The sequence below is a fragment of the Stegostoma tigrinum genome, chromosome 14 (assembly GCF_030684315.1).
Source record: "Stegostoma tigrinum isolate sSteTig4 chromosome 14, sSteTig4.hap1, whole genome shotgun sequence".
Lineage (NCBI taxonomy): Eukaryota > Metazoa > Chordata > Chondrichthyes > Orectolobiformes > Stegostomatidae > Stegostoma > Stegostoma tigrinum.
Window position 1 is genome coordinate 9,620,871 of NC_081367.1, and position 18,116 is coordinate 9,638,986.

The 18,116-nt window shown below is 40.5% G+C and overlaps 1 protein-coding gene across 1 annotated transcript in view; it reads right to left on the bottom strand.

Moving 5' to 3' along the window:
• The window catches only part of crocc2 (ciliary rootlet coiled-coil, rootletin family member 2), a 270,040-nt gene that overhangs the window by 207,229 nt on the left and 44,695 nt on the right, over nucleotides 1–18,116 (bottom strand). The window lies entirely within an intron of this gene.

Consider the following 18,116-nt stretch of genomic DNA (forward strand, 5'->3'; position numbering starts at 1 on the left):
TCCTTCCAAACAGTACAGAACATTTTGCATCCACTTGATAGACCATTTGAAGTCACATACTAAAAAATACAGCCACACTTGCCATGCATGACTCCCTCAGAAACTTACTGAAATGTCAGTTTGGATGTGCGATGTTCCAGAAGTGGCTTTGAATCTCCTGACCCTCCAAAGTGGACACCTTTACCTAGAGCAGTCAGCTCATGAATAGTCAACTTGCTCTGCTATTAATTCATTTTCTGCCGATCCTCGGTGACAATAGTATGAAAAGATAGAATATCCTGAGCCTAAGCTGACTCTGAACATGTTACATAATTGATACACAGTTCCACAGTACATGCACTATTCCCATTAAAAGGGGCTGACCATGTTAGGGCATATCTAACACCTTTAAAATTGTAAATAAAAACCAAAAGAACTGTGGATGCTGTGAATCAGTAACAAAAACTAAGTTGCTGGAAATGCTCAGTAGATCTTGCAGCATCTGTGAAAGAAAAATCAGAGTTATTGTTTCAGGTCTGGTGACCCTTCCTCAGAACCAATTCCAAAACCTAAACAAGTACCACTCTTTCTGAGCTGTTAACAGTTCTGATGAAGAGTCATCAGGCTCAAATATTAACTTCCATTCTTAAGGAAGTATCTCTCAAATCCATAAATTAGTGCCACAATTGATGCTGCCACATACACCCGCTGTAGCACAAATTTCCACACATACAGACTTCTTTATCTATATGTTAGACCCCAAGAAAACATGGAAAATCCATCTGAAGCTTCCAATGAATCAGCGTTTACAGACAGTAACACTTAGTGCATACAGACTGTTGCCTTAATGCACATCTCCAGCACATTATACCACAACAGGCTCCTTGACCAGTGTTCCTAGTGGAAGGACCTGTATTACTAGTCCAGTGTTACTAGTCTAGTACCAGTGTTACTGGTTTGAGGTTCAGTGTTGTACACTGGTCTCAATTCCCATAGTATATTGGTCTTTCACTGGTCCAGAATGACTGTTTATTCCCTCTTGGAAATAACAGAGAGTGATCTAAGAGAAAACTAAAAAACTGGTATCACTTCACTCAAAAAGTGAAGACTTTAGCAATGTTAGTATTAGGTCTGACAACAGAAGTTGCTGTAAAAGCTCAGCAGGTCTGGCAGCAGACGAAATGCTAACTTTAACTTTTCTTCACAGATGCTGCCAGACCTGCGGAGCTTTTCCAGCAACTTCTGTTTTAGTTCCTGATTTACAGCATCTTCACAAAACAGGGTTACAGGGACAGGGTAGGGGATGGGTCTGGTTGTGATGCTCTTCGGAGGGTTGGTGTGGACTCGATGGGCCAAATGGCCTGCTTCAACATTGTAGAGATTCTATGCAATCCATGGAAAACAAGTAAGTATCGCAAGCTCTGGGATGATAACAGGAAGACTAAAGCTATTGCCTTTCAGATGGTGACTGAGTCAGTGAGTTGATTGAAAATCATTGTCTTTGATCAACGAACAAGGGTAGGGAGAGCTGGAAAGCTACCAAAAAGGCTCAACCTGCGAAGCACGCACTGTGAATAGAGATGATGGCAACGTAAATAGTCCAAGAGAATAACTGCTTCAGAAGAGGAATATTGCTCCTTGGAGCCAGGGAGAATAGCTAGCTAAAGAAACTGTATGGCCTTCAGTGAGGGACAAAGTTGAGGGGGAGGGGAGTGGTGATTCTGAGTCAAATGCAAACAGTCAGCTCATCCTCAACCGGCAGATTGTTAACAGGAAACAGCTGGTGTTGGACTTCAACAATCTGATTCCCTGTGAGTGCTGGGGAGAAGGCGCAGCAAGACAGAGGGCACGATTAACTCCGATTCCTCAAAAACAAACATTCTTTGTGTTTAATCTTCGCTTGTTGGGCAGATAATGTTCCAAAACACTGCCTCCACTGTTTTAATTATTCGAAATGTCCCTGCGCTGCCGTAATTACTCTACCACGTCAGCTGCTTTATATCATTGCAATAATCTTTATTTGGTTCCAGTGGCGATTAAAACCAGACCCTATCAATCCAATGCTACTGAAATGCCTCCTTGCCTCTGGGAGTTCACGGGTTTAAAACTCATTACTTCTTCCATCAATCCTGCCAAGGCCAAGCAAGACTACAACAATAAATACACTCATTAAGAGTTCACTTTCTGGTGGTGCCCCTTTTGCTGCAAGAACTGTCCCTGAGCCTTGCTCACCACATTGCCCCACCTCCCCTATCCTGGGCAGCTCATTTGCCTCTACACGGTGCCCAACCTATGGCAGCTCACTTGCAAGACTAAACTTCGCACAGGGAGGGGCTCAAAGGCCGAACTCGCATTGTACCATGTGAATGCGAATTATACCTTCTCCAGGTGGACAATCTTAATATTGAAAGAACTGGTTGAGGAATTTTCAAAATGATATAATTGAACATTTTGGTGATTGTTTTAAGTTTTTCCATAGTAACATTTACTTGCAAATATTTATTTCACTATCTCCCCCCCCAACCCCTGCATTGGGTTTCGTTTAACCCACTTGATTCAATTTGATTCCATTTTCTCCTCCCTAATAATTTCTTTCTCCCCTTGCACCTAAAATGTTGTGGTCTCAGTCGTGAAATTGTTACCAGTTGCCACCTGGCCATCTTGTCCACGTGTATGTACAAGGCTAGGCAATGAGGGTCAGCATACTATTCAACTATGGAAGGCATCAGAGCCAGATACAGTCCTCAGCTCACACACAGACACTAAGTCACTCTGAGATTGAGCCTCACACATACATGGGCTTATTAGTGGTGAGCAACTATGGCTAATTACTTTATATCTCTAATCTTGGGGGTGCTTTGACTGCCTTTAGTGTGATATTCCAGCACAGCACAAACTGCTAATTGGACTTGGGATTTTCCAATGTGGTTTTGATGGCAAAATGTACCTATAAAACCCCCAAAAATCAACACTGCTAATTAGAAATGTAAAAAAGAGGATAGGTGTGTATCTCTATAGCACAAATCACACCTTCAGGATGTCTCAAAGAAATCTCATTTGGCAATATTTACCACTGAAGTGCAGTCACTGTTGCGATGTGAGAAGCATGGCTGAAAATCTTTTACACAGCAAGATCCACAAACAACATCAAGGAAGAAAGACGGGGTCTCAGTAAGTCTCATTTTACAAGTGTCATAACTGACAGCTCAGTGTAATTTTGATGAATGCCTATCACCAACAACATCTTTGTCCTCTAACTGTCTCAATGGGAACGTAAGCTGACCCACTGGTGAATTTCTCACCATCGACATGCACTTTTCTTGAGATTTCCCAATACGTGGTGCCCAACATGTTGGGGCGGCACGGTGGCTCAGTGGTTAGCACTGCCGCCTCACGGCACCAGGGACCTGGGTTCGATTCCAGCCTCAGGTAACTGTCTGTGTGGGGTTTGCACATTCTCCCTGTGTCTGCGTGGGTTTCCTCCGGGTGCTCCGGTTTCCTCCCACAGTCCAAAGATGTGCAGGGTACGTGGTTTGGCCATGCAAATTGCCTGTGGTGTTCAGGGGTGTGTGGGTTATAGGGGGATGGGTCTGGGTGGGATGCTTCAAGGGGCGGTGTGGACTTGTTGGGCCGAAGGGCCTGTTTCCGTACAGTAGGGAATCGAATCAATGGCACGAGAACCCATGGTTAGGGTACATCCTTAACTACCTGACACTGCACCAGAAAGTCAACTGGATACTAGGGTCAGGGCCATTCTCACCAAATCACTGACTGAATGCCACAGTAAGAGAAGTTTTCAAACTTGATGAAAGTCAGTTCGTGGAAAGTCAGTCCCACTGATTCTCCAGCTGACACAAAAGCTTTTTAAAAAATAATACAGAAGGTGCGCAAACTACCCAATTTTCAGCCCCAGATTGAGAGGAAGTACAGACCAGGTTTATGTACCTAACAAAGGCTCAGTTGGCTGGTCTGTGATGCAGTGTGTTGGAAACAGCATGAGTCCAGTTCCTTCACTGGCTGAGGTTACCATGAAGGTCAAGGTCCCTTCTTATCAACCTCTCACCTCACCTAAGACATGGTGACCTTCAGGTTAAATTCATCACCAGTCTCTTTCCAATGAAAGAACAGCCCTATGGTTCTCTGGGGCTATGGCTATTTTACTTAACCAGAAATCACTATTTATTATACACTGTTAGATGCTCGTGACAGGTGAACAATTAAACTTAGCAATCCCTACAAATCAGAAATAAAGCCTTTATATTGCTTCCAGACATACATGGATGGACCAAGATATACTTGGAAAAACACATAGGCAAACTAAAAGTCTATAGTCTTTATTCACATCATTTATTGGGATGATTTTGCCAAGCCAAAGATTTCCCTCCAATCTCGGGTTTTGGAATGCTTCTAGTGATTTATAGAAGGACCAGTGGTTGTTTCTCTCATAAAATGTCTCTGATTATCCAATTCAATGTCACAATTTGGCATATCTGCTGAAGTTAAGCTTGTTTTCTTTCGGTTTAAAGTGGCTTACTGGAGAGAACTAAGGACTAAGACTGGTTAATTGCTAGTTAGCTGCTCTGCTAGTTCTCTTCTTTTTTTGTCTTGTTCACAGCTCAAACTGTTCAGCTACCCAGTGACAAATCAGCCTGTTGTTGGCAAGCAGAAAACCCTTTGTCCTTGATAATTAGTCTCTAGTCCACAAACCAATCTGATTCAGTTGTAAACAACCTCTCAACTCCAGCTCATCTGCACACTGTGTGTCTGTGGGTTCCAGCAAATGAAGTTTACGAAATGTATTGAGTTCCTTATTTCCAAAACTGCAGCCATACTTTGGTTTCAAAACAAGTCTTTGTCATTTCAGTCCACTGTTGTAAAAGCACAAAAATAAAAGTACAGTATTTACACGGGAGTAAACGGATCACAAAGATGCATATGGAAGTGTGCTTTCAAGGAAAACAGCTGGAAATAGCAGTTTCAGGCATAGCTGTGGTGCTTCTGTGATTAAATAGCTTCCTGCCACTCATTCTCAATGTTCATTTGAGTAATGTCTACTTGTGTATTTTAGGGTGTTAAGTCTTATGGGGGCATACGCAGGGTAAGGAATTAACTCTGTCAGAAAGAGGAACAATGGAATGCTGGTAAGGGAATAAAAATAAAAGTATCAGATGCACCACGTCAGCAATATGCCTGGTCTAAATATCATTTTCTAAGACCAGAGATAATGGGAACTGCAGATGCTGGAGAATCCGAGTAACAAAGAATGAAGCTGGATGAACACAGTAGGCCAAGCAGCATTTTAGGAGCACAAAAGCTGATGTTTCGGACTTAGACCCTTCATCAGAAATGTCAGCTTTTGTGGTCCTAAGGTGCTGCTTGGCCTGCTGTGTTCATCCAGCTCCACATTTTGTTATCTCTACTTTCTAAGACCATCTGAGCAAGACAGTGGTTACATCTCCTCAATCCCTAAAGCTCCCTCACTTTTATATTTTGCACAAATTTTGAGGACTCCTAACACAGTGTGGTGTCCAAACCTTGGACCAGTGTCCACATCTCATGAGACTCTTCAAATGCCTCTCTTAATTCCTGGACAGAGTCCAATTTGCCAAACCTACTTGGATCTCCACCACTCTCTTCTTTCTGTCACCAGCCTTATTTTTCTATTTAACTCAATCTGTCCCACTGTAGTCTTTCTCCTCAGAGCATCACCACTCTGTCTAAATCAAGTCTCCCATTCTCATTCAATCTCTCCTAAACCAAACAAATGTTCAGCTCCCTTGTTTCAAACCCCTGCTTCAGTACAAAATTGGTGTCAGCTAATCATAAAATCTTCTTGATCCATCTTTCCAGTCTCTCCTATTCTTTGAGATTTGGCCGCTTCACACATGCTGCAGCTTAAAACCAAAACAAACCAAATTTAGGACTAATGGCCAGAAATCCTTCACAGTGTGTTAGCAACATGAAATGATCTTCTAGCTCGATTAGTGGAGCAATAAGTCTGGCATTATATACAAAATAATTAAATGTTGTGATGGACAGGTGAAAAGCCACTCTGGAGCACGTGTCAGAGGGCAAACAACTTTTCACATTTCATTTGAAATCAGGAACAAAGTGGAAACTGGAACTTGGAAAATGGAGATTGTTAAATAAACATATTAAAGAGTATGAAGCAAAGGCAGGTAGAAAGAGTCAGGCACAGATCAGTTAAGGTCCAATTGAATGGCAAAGAGAAACAAAGAAGCAATGGCCTAACTATGTTCAGGTTAGCGATTGATGACATTGAGTCTTGTTGTGTGCTTCGTGAGTTTTTGGTTTTTATTATTTGCAGATATGTTCTCTTTTTAACTGTGTTTAAGAAATGACTACAGTCTATTTAACAAAGCATTTCCACTTACATGATAGAGTACCAAAATCCAAACACCCCCTACCCCCAGCAAAATCAATCTCGGAGACTCAGCTCCATCTCGCATATTCCCTTATCTTGTTTTCCTTGGCTCCAGCCCCTGCTTCCCACGCTCCAAGCCTGAGTGCCTCATTCCTAAATAGCTGCATTCAAACTCAATGTGTAGTTAATCAGAGAGTTATTTTCCTAAGCTGTAAAATCAGATGAAATACAGGACGTGCCTTCTGATTGTGTACTGATGGATAATTGAATTTTCTCTCCCTTTTGCCATTGTGTATTTTTCTCAAATTGGTGGTTGGGGGGCGGTGCGGTGGTTGGGGGGGTTGAGGGGAGGGGATGCTGTTGCATAGGAACACAGCAAACGCCATCGGGGAGGAACGCAAGAGCAAAGCATCAGAGAAGTGAAGAGAATTTCAGTCTGTACAGCTATTTCAGTGTTTGAAAGGGAATATCCGTTTACTATCTGATTTGGCTTCTTTTCAAGAATATGCATTATGAGAAAGTATATTTTATGCAGTCAAGCTGGTGACAGTTTCTGAGTGCAGCTTAGAGTATCATACTTTGGGCATGGAGAATCCTCTGCACTAGTTGAAAAAAAATGTTTACATTCAAAGATAATTCCTGTATAATCTTGGGAGGCTTCAAAGTTAGCTGCATAAGTTGGAACTTTGAGGTGTGTCGCAAGATTGGAGTTATGCTGCAGTGTTTTGAGACTGCCTTCTGAAAACATTCTCACCCCAAGAGCTCACTGCATAAAAGAAAATAGCAGAAAGTAATAGTAGAAAATAGAGTTTTAATTTCTCGTTTCTTTACTTTGTGTGCAATGAAGAAATGAGTGAAATTCATATCCCTTTGGATTCAAATAGAATGTAACTTGCACAGCATTAATTTTGCACTGAAAGAGAATACTGTGCAGTGTTTTTAGCACAATGTGCTCTATCTTCCCATGATGCTGTCACTACTGCAACTTTGCCTCTCAACTCCACGCTTCCTGTCATTTTCCACACCCTCTCTATCCAATCCATAAATTCAGGCAAACATGATTTACCAGTCTTTGAGAGTTTGTGTTGATATGCACATTCAGGTGTTCATTCCGTGTATGCTGTACAAGTGTGGAAACATGGGCATTCTTTTATCTGCAATACATGTAATACATGTAGCAGTGTCTGCTCGAGAGAACTATAAAAAGTTGCCCAAGTGAACCATCACCAATAAGTCTATTGAGACCTGAAGCACCGAGAAAGACCCTTCATCCCATTGTGACTGTGCCAGTCAAAAACAACCACCTAACTATTCCAAACTCATTTTCCAGCACTTGGCTGATAGCCTTGCAGTTCTCAGGAAGAATCACTAAACCCAAAATGTTAACTCTGATTTGTCTCCACATATGCTGCCTTTCCATCAATACTTGCTTTTGTTTCTGAAAGCTTTGCAGTGAGTTCCAGATTCTCACCTTCTCCTGGGTGAAAACAACTTCCTTGCATTTCCTCCAAACCTTCTGCCACTTATCTTAAGTCAACATCCCCCAGTCACTGATCACTCCTTCAAGAGGAAAAGTTTCTTCCTGTCTATCCTATCCATGCCACTCAATTTTATACTTTTCAGTTATGTTCTCTCTCACTCTCCTCTGCTCTAAGGAAAACAACCTGAGTCAGACAATCTTCCTTCAATAAAACTGAAACTCTCCAGCCCAGGCATCATCCTGGTAAATCTCCTCAATATGCTGTCCAGCCCTATCACTTCGCTCTGATAATGTGGATTTAAAACCGCACACAATATGCTAGAGCTGTGAACTAACCAATGTTTTATACCTCCCTGCTCTTAAACTCTATGCCTCAGCTAATAAAGGCTAGTATGCCTCCTTAGCCACTTTATCCAGCTGTCCGGATACCATAAGGGACCCGTATACATACACACCAAGGTCCCTCTGATTCTTTGTGCTTCCCAGGGTCCTACCATTCATCATGAAATCCCTTGCCTTCTTTGGCCTGCCCAAGAACATCACCTCACATTTATTCAGATTGAATTCTATTTGCCACTGAGCAGCCTGTCTGTATCATCTTGTACACAAAAGCTATCCTCCTCACTGTTTACCACCTCACCAATTTTTGCATCATCTACAAACATACTAATCAACCCTTCCATATTCAAGTCTAAACCACAAACAACTTCGGCCTCAACAGTGACTCCTGTGGGACCGCACTGGTGAGGCTTCCAGTTAGAAAAAACAATCCTCAAGCATTACCTTCTGCTTCCTGCCACTCAGCCAACTGCAGATCTAATTTGCCAAATTTCATTCGATCCCACGGGCTCTCACCTCTTAACAGTGTCCCATGTGGGACCTCATCAAAAGTGGATTACCTCAAAAGCATTGCCCTCATCTACACATTTGGTCACCTCTTCGAAAAATTCAATCAAGTTGGTCAGGTTTGACAGTTAACTAAACCATGCTGACTATTGATTAATCCTTGCCTTTCCAAATGCAGATTAACTCAATCCCTCTGAATTGCTTCCAATATTTTCCGAACCACTGAGGTTAGAATCTTGTAGCTTCCTGCTCCTTTTTTGAATAATGGCACCACCAGTTCTGTCCTCAGCATTTCTCCTATGTCCAGAGAGGAGTTGAGAATTTTTTGCAAGTACCCTTGCTATTTCCTCTTTTGCTGCACTCAACAACCTGAGATACATTATATCCAGCCATGGGGATTTATCTACTTCTAAGCCTGCCAGATCACTAAGCATCTCCTCAGCTTATGCTAATTTCTTTCACCATATCACAGATCTTTGTCCCTGATTTCTATACTCATATCATCCCTCTCATCAGTGAACACCAACCCAAAATGTTCATTGAGAACCTAGATCCTCTAGATCCATGGTCAAATTAACACTGTTGTCTTTAAATGGAGCTAATCTTCCCCTCATTATCCAATGTCACCAATTACCAAGTGGCCAGACCAGTGCAAAGTAGATTTCTTGCAACATTGATTGAATATTGAAGCCAAAGCAGTTTTTTCTGCACTGGCCACTTGTCACTTAATAATTATTCCAAAGTATGCACCATATGGCCCTTTCTGATCATTTTGATTTATAGGCATGACTCTATTTAAAAGCAAAAATGGTCATGCATAGGCTAAAATTTGGAATGAGGTTTTATGAATACTCATGGAGTTTGGCAGCTTTTGCCAGAGGTGGGGATGGATGGTAAAAGTGGCAGCTGACAGTGAAGAGAGGGAAGCTCCAATGTGAGTTGTGAACAAATCACACAGCAAATAAGTCAAGGAATGCTGGAGTCTAGAACTAGGAGGCTGTGTTATAAGTTGGGATTCATGCTTTTAATATGGGTGAGGATTTTTTTTCTGCTTTGAGGTTTTATTTTGGTCTTTGAAATTCTCTTTGTGGAGAGTAATGGGGATCGGATCATTGAATATATTTAGAAGGTGAAGTTAGATAGATTTTGATCAGCAAGGAAATCAAAGGTTGCAAAGAGAGAGGGAGGAGATAGGAAAGTGGAGCAGGGGCCACAATCAGATGAACTACACTCTTACCTAAGGGCACAGTGGACATGAGGAGCCTTGTGTTTATGTGTCACAGCTCCTGGTGTCTTCCCACCCCACAGAATATGAGAGTTAGCAAAGCAAACGCTGTACCATAAGATAATAAAATGTGAGGCTGGACGAACACAGCAGGCCAAGCAGCATCTCAGGAGCTCCTGAGATGCTGCTTGGCCTGCTGTGTTCGTCCAGCCTCACATTTTATTATCTTGGAATCTCCAGCATCTGCAGTTCCCATTACCGCTGTACCATAAGAGATAGGTGTACAAAGGCTTATTCTGTTGCCCTCCAGGAAGACAGAAAATGGTTACCAACAAGTGCACGGCTACATTCTCAGGAACACTGTCACCAGTGTTTAAATTCTGGGCTGTCAAGTCCTTGCCGCTATCACAAGGAAATGCTTATCTCTTTCATTAACAAGACCAATTAGTGCTTGTCTTTGAAATGGCTTGAAATATGGCATCCTCTAGATGGATCCATCTGCTCATTATGAAACGTACACTGTTGAGATAAAAATTGTCTGTGGCACACTTTCCAGACAATAGTAGTAACAGTTATGTGATGGCCTCCTTTCTGAAGGAGAGATGCTAAGGTCCTTTAGGACAGTCAGGACATACGATCCTGAGCTGTGCATATGGGTCCTGGATAAGAACTCACATTATGAAAGATAGTTTCCTTCACTGTGAAACACTGTGCACTTGGCTCTGCAAATGCTTCACTAAAAAGTCAGCACTTCGGTAAAAGGCATTAATACATATTTTTTATCAACCTGTTCAGAGATGTTATTACCTCCAGAATTGGTGGGACTCAAACTCGGGTCTCATGGCTCACAGGTAGGGACACCTGTACCACGCAAGCCATTGAAGGCATTACTCTGCTGCAATAGACTAATCATTTTTAGCAGTTTGTCTACTTACTAAGGTGGATTGATCCATGGAGCTTGTGCTACTGGTACCTACAATATTATTGGACCTTTTAAAAGCCTGAGTTCAAAACATATTATGACCATATTAAAGAATTTTATCAGGGGCTAAGTAGACTGTTGTGCTGCAAGGTATTTCCAATATGACTTATAACAGAAAGGGAAAAGAAACAAAACATGGTGAAGTTGGCAAAAGGCCAACAAGGCGACCCTACAAAACCCAAAAAGTGCTAATGAGTTTGGGTCATTAAAGCACACACAGCCTGGAGGGACACTTCAACCACACTCCCCTCGCAGTAAGACCTGACACAATGGCCCCTTGGTGTTCCACACAGGCTGCAAGCTGCCCTTAATGACCTTGGCAGTTGTGCTTGGCTCCAGTATTAGAACAGGGAACATTTTGGCTATACTCAGTCCCCTGGCACTCACTGATCTCTAATTAAAATTCCCAGGTCATTAATTCGCTTCCTTTATTATCCCTGTTGGAATGCTTCAGCATGGCAGGCACAGTAAATATAACTCAATTTGCATTGTTTAATTTGAGTTGTTTTCAAAAGGGACAGTTTTATTAACCCTTGTAGCTTCAGTTTGGTATTCAAGCTGCATTAAGGCGTTCTCGCCAATGTTATCTGGGAGGACAAAGTGTAAAGTAAAAACAAAGTTGGACACAAAAGATACACACGATGGTGTGATTCTATCTCTTTTGTTATTCTTGAATCTGCTCTACCCTCAAACAGGGTCACTACGGAAGAATGAGCAACTTAACTGGAGATAGAAATACACATTTCAAAATGACCATAAATCTTACGAAGTGCTGTCTTTGACAATGTTATCCTCCATCCAAAATGTTCCATAATCAGTAAAATCAAGAATAGCCTCCAACAAGGAAGTTCTCTCTCCAGCCTGTGTAGAGATCAGCTGGAACTTCATACAAGTTGAAAATTGACAAGGTGATTTTAAGACAGTTTCTTACAGAAGTTCTTTTTAGGGCAACCCAAGAGCAGGCTATTCTAGATCTCGTATCGTGCAATTCTTATGTAATTACTTTAAGGAAAGTACCCCTAGACAGCAGTGATCATACCATTATTGCATTTCACATTCAGTTTGATGGAGAGAAGAGTGAGCAGCAGAAGAGTTAGCATTTAAATAAAGAATAATTATGTGGAATCAAGACAGATCTTGCTAGTGTGAACTGGGAAATTAGGTGAGGGATAGGGGAGTGGAAATGCAACGGCAGACATTCAAGATGACATTTCATAACCCTTAGCAAAGATACAGTGAGAAAAACAAGCTTTGGGATAGGACACATCATCGACGTCTGACTAGGAATGGGGACTAATAGCCCGACAGACTAATAATAAATAATATGCAATAAAGTTTAATTACTGTTTTATTCAAAAGAACAGTTAATGAGGATGCTCAAAAGGAGCACATCAACGATGTGAGATCAGATGAGCTGGATCCTGAGCCTTAGGATTCCAGATGATGTATTCTCTCACTTTGCCTTCAAATGCATTTTTATGTTTAATGAAGCTTGTTAATGATCACATAGACCCCCCGAAGTGGAGATAAAATGGCAAGGAGTCCCTGAAGCAAATTGCAGAGATAGCAAAGTGCTACAGGTTGAGAACCGAGGCTAGCCCAGTGTTCCAATCCCAGAAGCAGGCAAATAAGAAGCTCAGTGGAAATGGGGAGCAAAAAAAATGACAGGCTTCAAGGCCCATCGACCAAACTGTGTAGAGAAAGCGAATACCAAAAGATGACAAAAGCGTGGGAGAAAGCTCAGAGCGGAGAATATATCAAGCTTCCAGTGAAAGCAATAAGTGGGCAATAAATTCCTGTAGACCAGCTTTGTAGCAGCACAAGACAAACTGCACAGCAGGCCACACTGAAGAAAGGCCGATGCAAAAACTGAAAAAAACAAGGGAAAGAAAGAAGTCTGAGAGTTTGCTGGGTATGAAAGTCTCTAAATCTTCAATTTGTGCAAGGTTAATTCAGATTATAATTGGTAGTTAGCTTTGAATGGAAATCTGCTGTTTAAGATTCTGGAGTTGCATGCTTTGAACAGGTTTATTTTCAAAGGGTGCATTGAAAGAACCAGCTGAAACTGCAGTCTTTATTAACTGACTCAGATGTTTTAGGTACACATATAAGTAGCCAATTTCATGAAACTGAGCCACGGGACTGTGCCTTACAATTGAATGCTGGAGTTGAGCATTTAAAGGAGCTCAACAGAAAAAGGTGTTTTGTTGATTTAAGACCATAAGATATAAAAGCAAAAACAGGCTATTGAGCTCATCAAGTCTGCTCTGTCATTAACTGAAATCGTAGCTGATCTGATAATCCTCAATTCCACATTCCTGTCTTATTCCCCAGTAATCCTTGATTCCCTTACAGATTAAAAATGTATCTATCCAAGCCTTGAATGTACTGAATGACCAAGTCTCTGCAACCCTATGTGGTAAAGAATTCCACAGATTCACAACCCTCGGAAGAAATTCCTCTTCATCTGTCGTAATTGTGCAGCCCCTCATTCTGAGGTTATTGCCCTTTGGTCCATGGACTCTCCTGCAAGGGAAAGCAACCTCTCTGCATCTAACCTGTCAATCGTCTAAGCATCCTGTATGTTTCAATAGGTCATCTTTCATTCTTCTAATGAGTATGGGACCAACCTACTGAATCTCTCCTCATAAGACTGTCAATCCATGCCTGGTATCAGCCTAGGGAGCCTTCTCTGGACTACCTCAAATACTATCAAATCTTTCCTTTAGGGAATCAAAACTAGGCATAGTATTCCAACTGTGGTCTGACTGGTTCCTTTTATAGTTTTTAGCAAACCATCCCTATATTTATATTTCACTCCCTTTAAAATAAAGGCTAACATACCATTTGCCTTCCTTATTACCTGAACTTGGATATTCGGGTTTTTTTTTGTAATTCATGGACACAAAATCCCCCTGTTCTGTAGCTTCTCTCCACTTGAATAATATTCACTTTTTCTATTCTTCCTACCAAAATGCACAGCCTCACGTCGTCCACTTTATATTCCATTTGCAAAGGGTTTTTCCACTCAATTAACTGTCTACGGACTTGTCATTTTCAGCACTTGCTTTCCCATATATTTTTGTATCATTTGCAAACATAGCTACACTGCATTCACTTTCCTTATCCAAGTCATTGTAAGATATTGTAAATAATTGTGGATCCAGTGCCAATTCCTGTGGCATACCATTTGTTACAGGTTGACATCCTGAAAGTGACCCCTATCCCAATTCTATCTTCTAAATGTTAGTCAATTCTCTATTCATGCTAATATACCACCTTCCACACCATGAGCTCTTGTTTTTATTAAATAGTGTGATATGTGGTACTTTACCAAATGCCTTCTGAAAATTTACATCCATTGTTTTCCGTTTTTCTATCCCGCTTGTGACTTCTTTGAAGAATTCTAGTAAATCTATCAGGAATGCTTTCCCCTTCATGAAGCCATGCTGAGTATGTCTCATCATATTACGTATTTCTTAATGTTCTGCTATTTCATTCCTTATAATAGACTCTAACAATTTCCATATAAGGGGTGTTAATCATCTATGGGACCATAGTTAGCTGCTTTTTTGAATCCTTCTGTTTTTAGATAAAACTATTACATTGGCAGTTTTCCAATCCTCTGGGACTTTTCTGGAATCTGTGCATTCCTGGAAGATTACTAACAGTGCATCCATTATCTCTGTACCTACTTCTGTTAATATCCTAGGTTGCATCCATCATGTCCAGGGGATTTATCAGTCTTTAGCCTCATTAGTTTCCCTCATCTATTTTCTCTGTATTTTTGCCTTAAATATTTAGTAACTATGCGATATCATTAGCCTTCTACAGTGAAAATTGCTGCAAAGTATCTATCAATCCTCTTCATGATTCCTTGTTATTACTTCTTCAGCTTAATTTTATAGGAATCAATATTCACTTTAGCTTGTCTCTTCCCTATTACATATTTAAAGAAGCTCTTTCTGTCCATCTTGATATTACTTGCAAATTGATTTTCTCTCTTCTTATCATTGAGGTTGTCTTTGATTGCTTTCTTTTGAAATAACTTGACCAATCTTCTGGTTTACTACTCACTTTTGACACGTTGCATGTTTTTTTCTTTCATTCTGTCGCTACGCTCAACCTCCCTGGTTAACTTATGCCCTTTCTAAAAATTCCTTACGGACATATCCCTTTGCTGTGAACCATGAATTATTTTCTGAAAATGTTTCTACCTAATCATAGCATCTGGTTGGTGAGTTTTTCTAGTCTTTAAAGTGAAAGTAAGGTCTACTGTTTGTTTTTAGGTCTCCAACTTTTTTACTTTGTTTCTCTAGCTTTAAAAATAATTCATTAGGTATAATACAAAACTACATATTGAAAAAGGTGAAAAATTAAAGTGATAAGAATGGGGATTCTTCTTCTAGAGTGATTTAATTAATAATTTACTGAAAATATCATAGAGATCGCGGGTTGGGTGTCATGTTGCAGCTGCAGTGTGCAGTAGCTGGTAAACGTGAAGATGATACATAGCGAACATGCTTATGACAAGCTTTCACAACTTGAGAAACATTGGCTTTGAATTAAAGGCAGAAGTCACTAGGTAATATGTTGCAGCCATTACGGAAACATGATTACCAGAAACTCAAAGCTGATAGCTAAATTGTGACTTTTGAAGAGACAGGCAGGAAGGAAAGTGTTAACGTTTCAGGTCCGGTAACCCTTCCTCAGAACTTCCTCAGAAGTTCTGAGGAAGGGTCACTGGACCCAAAACGTTAACTTGTTTTTCTCCTCCACAGATACTGCCAGACCTGCTGAGCTTTTCCAGCAACTTTGTTTTTGTTTCTGATTTACAGCATCTGCAGTTCTTTAGGTTCTAAGGAAGGAAAGTGTAGTGGGGTAGCTTTGTTAATATGAGATATAATTTCTTGCTATGGTACTTTTTATCTTGGACTGGACGAGGTAGAATCCAGTTGGGGCAAGTAAGAAATAACAAAACACATGGTGGAAGTGGTCTATCAGCTTCAAAAGAGTAGGTATACTGTAGGTCAGGGAATAAATCAAGAGACAATGAGGGAATTTTTTTTTTAAAAAAGGCAATTAATTGTGGATGACTTCAATCTTCATGTAGATTGAAAAAAATCAAACTGACAGAGGTAGTCACAAGGAAACATTCAGAATGCTTTTGAGACGGATTCCTAGAATAATACTTGTTGCAGATCCAGCCAGGGATCAGGCTATTTTGAATCTCGTAAGGTGTTATGAGACTTTAATAAGAGAGCGTAATAATATAAAGAGTGCAATAACAGAATAAAAGAGCTGCGAGGGAATAGTGACCATAATTTAGCATTCAGTTTGAGGAGGAAAATCATGAGAATTAGAATTAGAATTAGCTCTATTGTCACATGCGCACAGTAAAAAGTTTACAAGTCGCCACTTGGGGCACCATCTTAGATACAAAGGTACCTAATTACAGATTCCCAAGTACAAATTATCAGGGAAAAGAAATAGAAAAGTAAAGCGCTAAAAAGTCCAGCAATAAATTAGAAAAATAGAGATATAAGAGTTCAGAATAACATCCTTCCAACCCAGGTCACATTAGGCTTCCCCTTCAGGCCAGGACTCCAAGTCCATGCTGAGGCTGGATATTCGAATCTACATTGGTTTTCAGCCCAAGCATCTCCAACAGTGCCCAAGGACAGAAGGTAAAAAGAAATTGGAAAAAAAAAGGAAAAAGAGAGAAAAGAAGAAAAGAATCAGACAGAACAGATGAGTTCTGGCTCAGGAGTCCTCCTTTGCTGCCATCTTGCCCATTCAACATGGGGGTGAGAAACAACTATGCTGACTTAAAACCAGGGAAATTACGTTGGGTTGAGTACAGGGCTGGCTAGAATGGTCTAGGAAGAGTTGCGGGTTGGTTAGAGTTAGGGTTAGCAGAGCAGGCAGTGGAAAAACAATGGAAGATGTTTGAGAAAATAGTTATGCCTCACAGCAAAGATATATCCCAGGGAGGAAAAAAAACAGGATAAACTGACCCTCATTAACCAGGAAAGTTGACAGCATTAAATTGTATGTGTTTTCTTTCTCTGTGTACAAAGATCTGTGTAAGTAAGAATATTAGAAAAGTTTTAAAAACTAACAAAGATGACAAAGAAAAGTAAAAAAAAAAGCTGATGGCAAACTAAAAAATAATGTAAAAATAGACAATAAGAGCTTTGGTAAATACATGAAAAAGTCTACTGTGAACATAGGTCTGCTGAAGAATGAGGCCGGGCAAATAATAATGGCGAACCAGAAAATGGAAGAAGAGTTAGGCACTAAAAACATTCCAAAAATATCAAAAAATCAAGGGGACTGGTGCAGGGTGTGGGGGCACAGGAAGTAAACACAATAAATATCCTTGTAGGAAAATATATCAGGGAAACCAATGGGACCAAGTTCCCTGCTTTCTCAGATATTAAAGGAAGTAGTTAAAGGAATTCTTAGAATCTAGAAAAGTTTCAGACAATTGGAAAACTAACCATTTATTCAAGAAGGGAGGGAGTCAAAATAGATAGTAAAAGATCAGTTAGCTTAACTTCTGTTGTTGGAAAAATGTCGTAGTTAATTGTAAAAGATGTTATAGTAGACTGTTTTAGAAATGTATAATATTGTTCGGCCTGGATAAGCTGAACCAAAAGGCCTTTTTCTGTGTAGTATGACTCTATGTTTAAGTGTAATCAGTATAGCTTCATAAAGGGAAAATTATGTCTAACAAATGTATTATGGTTCTTTAGGTAGTAATGAGCAGGATAGATAAAAGACTACCAGTAGATGTGATATATTTGGATGTCCAAAAGCATGATATAAAGTCACAACACGTAAGGCTAATTAATATGCTAAAGGCCCATGGTGCTGGAGGTAACATACAAGCGTGGGTAGAAGCCTGGCTAATTACTAAAACATAAAAGTTGGGATAAGGGGGGTATTTTTGGAATATCAATCTATGACAGATGAAGTGCCTGAGTGATTAATACTGGGGCTATAGTTGTTTACAATATATGTTAATGATTTGGAGGAGGCAAGTGAATGTACTGTACCATATCTGTGGTTGATAAAAGTACGTGGGAAGGTAAACAAAATTCATAGAAATCCCTACAATGTGGAGGCAGACTCTTCGGCCCATCAGGTCCACACTGACCCTCCAAAGAACATTGCACCCAGACCCACCAACCTGCCCTATCCCTGCATTTCCCAT